Raw genomic sequence first — 7,294 nt, forward strand, 5'->3', positions numbered from 1 at the left:
ATTTACACTTTGTCTGGGTGTAAATTACAGTCAGTCCCAAAATGTTCCCTCAGGACCAGATTACAAGAAGAAAGATTGAGAATGAGGTCAGAAAAAAAATGAAAGTGAGAATCTTGCTTGAACTACCTGAATGGGATTATAAGCAAAAAAAAAAAAGAAAGGGTTATTCATAGTTTCTTAGATTGTGACTGATACAGTCAGCTGACTTCACAGTTTCATCCCAGTTGTGCTTTACAATTACTCTTGCTTCATATTCTGCATATAGAGGTACACCAGTGCTCCATTGACAACCGTATTTGAAACAGTAGCGAAATTCGGTACGCCATAGGAGGTAACATGTTAGCCTGACTGAACACATCGAGCAGATCACACGGATTGAAGACAACGATGGTGCTTAATTACTTATCACCTTTTATTTTTAGAGTTCACCCGGGCCCTGTTATAGTTCCCCATTGCTAAAGAAACGCATAGGGACAGACCGCACTAAATGAATGAATAAATAAATAAATAAATAAATTATCCTGTCTTAGGTTCATACTGAAGTTTTGCCTTTCCTCACTCTCTCCCCCCTCCCCCAACTTTCTCACATAATGCAATGAGAAATAACTGCCTTCATTACTGGAAGCACTCTGTTCTTTATTTTCATTGCTCTTTTTGCATCTTCATTTTTTATTTTAAAGGCCTCTATTATTTTTAAAAAAGAGACTACACTGCTAAAAGGTGTTATTAAAGATCTGTACCAAATTCTGTAATTTGCTCAATGGTGCAGCTTGGTTGCAGGTATAATTTTTTATTCATTTTTTATTCGAGTGATCTTGGCAGTAGAAGAAACTCTAACGCACAAGAAGTTGCTGAAGTTCATGACACAAGTTCATGAAGAGCGTGAATAGTTCTAGTTTTGTGAATAAGACATAAGAAGAAGCTATTCTAGTTTTTGAGGAGTTAGTTACAACTAAGGATTAGGTCAGCAGTTAAGATGTAAAAGACTGTGAAACACTATATTCAAAGAAAAAAAAATTGAAAAAGGTAGAATTTGGCAGTTAAAATAAAAAGGAAATATACAGATCTGTGAAGATACAAAGTTGGTACAAGAATTTAATGAGGAAACTATCCTGTTGAGAGTACAGGAAAGCAGGTTTGCTGGATGGCAATTTTGGAACGGGAACATACTGAAGGTATGATAATGGCCTGTTCTGATGCTGACAAGGAGATCACAACACTAATTATGCATTTACCAGGGCCTTTCATTGACCTGAAAATTGAAATATAATTAGAGAGGGACATGAAAGGAGATATTTCTAGGAATAGATGTAAAGCAACGACATAAGCACACGTGAGCAAGTTAAGGAACGATGAGGACTCCAGAAATATTCTGAAATCACATTTGAAAATAGGGGAAGACAATGGAAAGTATGTGTCTACTGCCTAACCAACTTAATAAAGAAGTATTGGGTGAAATAAGTGAGTCTGAAATGTTTAACGCCTTTGCATTCACATTTAAATTACCGGTAAATGTGCACTCAAAGCAATTACTATTAATTATTAAGACAACTAAAACAAGACTAAGGAACAAGTAGGTCTGGAGTAAAACAAGTTTCTTAGAGTAAATAAACTGCACATCTAAATCAGGATGAAGTGATGAATTGTACCAGCTACACTCCTTGAGAATTTCTTAATACTTCAAAATGATCACTGCATCAATAGGGCTCTAGATGAATGAGGGTAATGTAACACATCTACACAAGCAGAGAAAGGAAGATTAAAATTTTGAATAAGTCAAACTAATGTTGATAACAAGGGAAGTTTTTACTTGACAGTTTAAAAGCTTCCGAAAGTGAGGAGAAACAACCCAAACTCTAATGCCAAAAACATTCCGTTAGAGAACTCTAATTTATTTCTAGACATAACACTGGCTTTAATGGGCCTATTAAAGAAAAAAAAAAGTTACGAGCTATTGTAACTACAGTATAGCTTTCTTATAAGCAAAAAGGGGAAATAGTATCTTTATTGAAGTTAAATGCACAGTGATAGAAAATTCTATTCCTACTGCAGTTCCTATCAGATAAATAGCTGAAAATATTAAATGGAACATAACGAGGTGAGATTTTATTGTTGTTATTTTTTTTTCCCTTTAACTTGCGCCCTCGGGACCAGATTACAAGAAGAAAGATTGAGAATGAGGTCAGAAAAAAAAGTAAACTCTTAATTTGTAATTTGAGTAGCAATGTTCTGCTTTTGTTGAAAACCATGGTTGCTGTCTTTTTTCCTCCCTTGACAGTGGGGGGAAAAAATGAAAGTGAGCATCTTGCTTGAACTAACTCAATGGGATTATAAGAAAAAAGAAAGGGTTATTCACTACTTCCTGGTTTGCAAATCAGGCATGTGCTTAATCAACCCCCCAAAAATGCTCATTCATACCACTCCTTTTACACTTACATGGTACAAGTATTTTAGAGTTTGATGAGATGAATAAAATAATAATAGAATAAATAATAGAATAAATAGATAAATTTATATTTAGAGTATATAATAATAGAATAAATAGATATATAATAGAATAAAAAGATAAATTAATATTTACAAACTGAAGTATTCCTTGTAAACTAACCAATTGTTTTAATGTCTACTCATTTTAAGTAGTATTATTAGCAGTTCTCTTGCAGTTTTCTGATCCATGCTCCTGTATAGCTGAACCAAAGAATTCATTTGAATGGTAAACCTACAGCTATGATCTTCCAGCTTTCAAGCTTGCCTCAATTTTCCACACTCATTTATAGCTATGAACTGTTTAACTGAAGATGATGACAGTGCCATCTACATAAGAACACACTAGTAAAGGTATTCATTGAGATTTACTTGAAAAAACAATACAGGAAATGTGACTTATACCTTCCAAAGGCCCATGAAGCCAGAAGAAACGTACATCTTCCAAACAAAAATGATGCTCCCTTGACTGCTAACCAGCTGCGAAGCATTTAATGAGGGTGAGGGGGCGGACCCAGGATGCACTGCTGCACCTGATCTCCATTGGTTAGCCACACCATCTCACCTGGGGCTCAGTCACAGCTTCAGGCCATGACCTACCAATTCCTATACAATAGCTTTCTTCTAAATATTTAAGGAGCATGAATAAAATCTAAATCTATTTGCCTGCCCTGATCTTCATGCTAGCCAGAAGCTGCAAGGCGGATCAACTTGACTGTATTCATCGGAAGAAAAAGCACATTTAAAAAGCACAGTGGGCAAAGATAAATTTCATTTATTTCCTTTGATAAAATGACAGCCCCAAATATCTTGCTCTGTCCCTGAGAAGCTTCATGTAAACACTGAACAAGAAAGACAACAGAGTGTAATGGTGGAAAAACTTACTCATGAGAATCCTCTGGGCAGATGAGCGATTGTCCAACATCACCCTCTGAGACCTCCTATAGAGGAGAGAGCAGAGTCACTACACTGATATTTGGCCATCCTTGCCAGCGTCTGCAAATGAGTCAACAAAACTTAATGGTTTGTGTTAACAAAGGTTGCTGACAAATCTAGAATAATCAGTGTGGAAACTTGACCTCTGTATTTTGCCAAGAAGAGATCACAGACCAATTAAGCCAGTTCAGTCTTTGTACCTTACCTAGGCTGAAAGCCAGATTGCAAAGGGTCATGGAAGTCAAAGATGCCAGATGGTGTAACAGCTGTCAAACATAAACTTCTCAGTCACCTTCTTCACTACAGCAGTTTAGACACACGATGGCAATTGATAAAATTACCAATACAAAGCTCTCATCTCAAATGCAGGTGTCTAACCAGTAATTAGAATAATGCTGGCATTTTGTTATGCTGCTATGTTGTTGTACCGATGGGAAAATAAAGTTGATAATGCTTCTATTTGATTTTACATAGGAAGAATAATTGTATCCTGCCTCATTTTAGCACACCTATCAAAATTAAAATATCCAGAATTCTTGGAATTTAGCCACAGATTTCTTAGTACTAAAAGTGCCTTTTTTTTTTTTTCCTATTGATACTGCAATCTTGAGTTAGAAATCTGCATTTTTTTTTCAGACTCAAATAATTTTGTCAATTTGGAGAATACCTGCTACGTGCTGCTTTAATTTTAGCAGTTCAGCTGGACCACACAAAATCACATCTCTAATATTAGGAAACAAATTATGTCCGTAAAATTACATTTGAGAAACAGTTTTAAAATGCTTATTCATCACCAGTTTTCAAAACACAGAAAAGCACACGGTTACTCTGATTTCTTATTCTATGACAGTGAAAAGTGAACTTCTTAAAAACAAACTCTGATAAAAGCGCATTTCTTCTGTCTGCCACTGCGATAAATAGTGAAGAACTTATGAAATTGGAATGGCTTTATTCCAGGTTGTTTCAGCCCACTGCAGTTTAAAAAGTTATGGCCTGCAAATGTCTATGTATTGTAGGTAAATAAAGCTAGATTGCTGCACATGCTCCGAAAACTTACAGTTCTATCTTCTAGATATTTAAGGTCATGTAGGATGTAGACACTTAAGCTGTATTCCTAAAGTTTAAACCTCTTTAAATCTGCTGAGAGAGCTAATAAATTAGGCCTTGAGATCCTCAAGTCAAAGCTAATAGCGACCAGAAGCATTTGCACCAACCCAAAACAAAGCAAGGGAAGAAATTCCCCCAGCTCTTGCGAAGCAACCTATTTAATAAAAAATCTGCTGAAGAACAAGAAAGCTGGGCTCCAGAATTTCCCTCGTATGAAGTAGAGTATACTGACCTCATCTGTCTCCTTAAGAAGATGTCCAAATTGCACAGCTTACGAAACTGCAAACTGCATCCTCCATTTTCTGTTGATACGAATAGCTGAGAAGAAAGAAGTACAAGCTGTGGTTTAAGCAGTAGTAGTGAGCCAGGGAAAATCTGGTGCTGTCAGTGTCATCTCATGGAAGACAGTCATCCTGGTGGTCCCACCACAGCTTTAGAAATTATTGTTTTACAGTTAAACAGCTAAAGCACACATGCAGCATTTATAATGTGGGTCTGAAGCCAAGAAGTGGCTACATTCAAACTTGGTATCAGACTGATGACCCACTAAGGTATAAACTTACATAAAGGCCTTTTCCTACAAAAGCCTCTCAAATTGTTTGAATTTAGGAGTAAGTTCTGTTCCCTTACAGTTACTTTACTTTACTGTAGTTAGAGGATCTCTTTTGGAAAACGTTACTTGTACTCACAAATTTTCCAATGAACAGCTGGCACAGAAATGTAGACGCCGTCAGACTATGTTCCCCTAGTCGTGTTAGACATAGGTGATACATACATACAGTTTTAAGTTAAGAAAACTCTGCTCAGTAAACCATATTTTCAATAGGTATTCTACTTTTTTTCTAGGTGCAGATGTGCAGAAATCATAATCAAAAACCAAATATTCCCAGACAGGAAAAGGAAGGAGAAAAAGCCTAAAAAACATTTGCTTTACTATTTGTATTGGCAAAGAAATGTGAAGTAACTACCACTTAGTGACAAATTGAATTTTATTTTATTTTTTCCTCTAAACTTCCTTCTAGACTTTGCATTATTGCAGTGATTAGGTGAACTGCAGTTATGTTCTTCCTTTTCTCCAGTTATCAATGCTATCCTTTCAATAATAAAAAAGTGATTCACCCCGATGATGTAGAAAGCTTTAATGTGCTTCTTTTCTTTTACTATCCCATGGAGCTAACACATATCAGAGAGGGGCAAGAGATGACAGCTTTTGCACGCATGTTTTCAGCATTGCCTGTGTTCAAAAGAAAAATCATGGTGGGATTCTTTTTTATGTGATAATCTTTTGTTGCATCGATTGAGAAGGGGAGTAATCACTGGGGAATAGCTGCTTTATACAAGTTCAAAAGACTCCCAAAAGAGAAGAAAGTCACGCTTCTCTGCATAATACAACAAATGCCAGAAAAGGTGGGTCATTCTCACTGTGAGCCATAGGACACACAAGGCCAAATTTAACCCTTGTTTAAATCCACTGTAGATATCAGAGGAAGTTAAGTTATCAGAGTAAACTAGACTATCATCAATGAACAATAAATAAAACATTAAGATAGCTCTTTAAAAAGGTGCAGCTTCATGTCAGTATTCAAAAAGACTATCGAAAGCTGTTCACTTGCCAAGCATTGCTTACTATCCTTTGTCCTCAACCAAGTGCTAATTAGCTAATCAGGTCTATTTTCTTTCTGCTCCGTAAAAGTAATTGGTTTCTTATAGGCTGTGGAGTATTACCAGTTCTAACTTAGGGAACCCAGCCTGTTGTGGAAAGGCTAAGTGCAGTGCGAAAGACAGGCAATACATACTGTCTCTTGGACCTTACTTTTCCAAGAAAAATAGATATTCTTACAAATCTGATTATATTGTTGCTAGCTTCTAAGGGCTACATCAAGGCTGACCTGAAACTGAAAGAATTAAACAAGTAAATGATCAATATGTGTAAATCAGAATGGAAACCCAGAGACAGCAAAAAGGAGAGCACAGCTAAACTTTCATGGAGATACTGTCCCAAGTCTTCTGTAAAAGCATAGGTGAGGTCTTGTAGATTTTGTTACAGTTCCTGTTCTTATTGTAAGATTTCAGAAAACATAGTAGCTGCTTAATTAATATTTCAGTTGGAAGCACTCTGGTTTGTATCACTGATTCCAAAGCAAACCGAGGTTGCATAACACCAAGTGGTTTTGAAAACTTAATCATTCTTGTATAAACGTTAGAATCTGATTATACGGTAGAATTCAGCTGTGTAACAAGGTGGCATGTCAGTATACTACTGAAGAAAACATGCTTTTAAACATGATGCATTTAAAACAAAAGAAATCTCTTTGTATTCCCATTTCTGTTTAAATAATTCTTCTCCTATCAAGTCTTTAAAAAATTATTCAAACCACAAGTAGAATTCAGTAGTTACTTTCAGCATTCTCTCCCTAGACTTGTAAGTGAAGTCTTATATGGGAAGTGTGAAGATTGTCTGAGAAAACAGTCTTTCTCCAGGAGATCCCCCTGCAGCCTCTCTTTATGCTAGCAGAAAAGATATGAGAATGTATTTAGCAGCAAGGCTTGATCATCTGCCATCAGACCTGTCATATACCTGTGCTGTTGCACTACTGCAGTTTCAGATAGCACCTTTCCTCTTTGGCAACATAATGGACTCACGAGTGCTACCAGCCTCACACTGGCCAAAGAATTCTAGTGAAAGATTGTGTTACATTTGTCTCCTACTCTTTCGAGAGGATATATACTTTTTCTAGTTGTTTTAATGAGTCTTCTAGGAACTTCT

General features: G+C 36.3%; 1 long non-coding RNA gene across 1 annotated transcript; it reads right to left on the reverse strand.

The window, feature by feature from the left end:
- Positions 1-640: 640 nt before the first annotated feature.
- On the reverse strand, positions 641-4,853 carry LOC128084321 (uncharacterized). The gene is made up of 3 exons (XR_008208462.1): positions 4,760-4,853; positions 3,370-3,425; positions 641-1,252 (listed from the first exon to the last, which is right to left on the reverse strand). It is a non-coding gene; the product is annotated as an uncharacterized LOC128084321 (long non-coding RNA).
- Positions 4,854-7,294: the final 2,441 nt, after the last annotated feature.

Source organism: Tympanuchus pallidicinctus, unplaced genomic scaffold (assembly GCF_026119805.1).
Source record: "Tympanuchus pallidicinctus isolate F22 unplaced genomic scaffold, pur_lepc_1.0 scaffold26, whole genome shotgun sequence".
Lineage (NCBI taxonomy): Eukaryota > Metazoa > Chordata > Aves > Galliformes > Phasianidae > Tympanuchus > Tympanuchus pallidicinctus.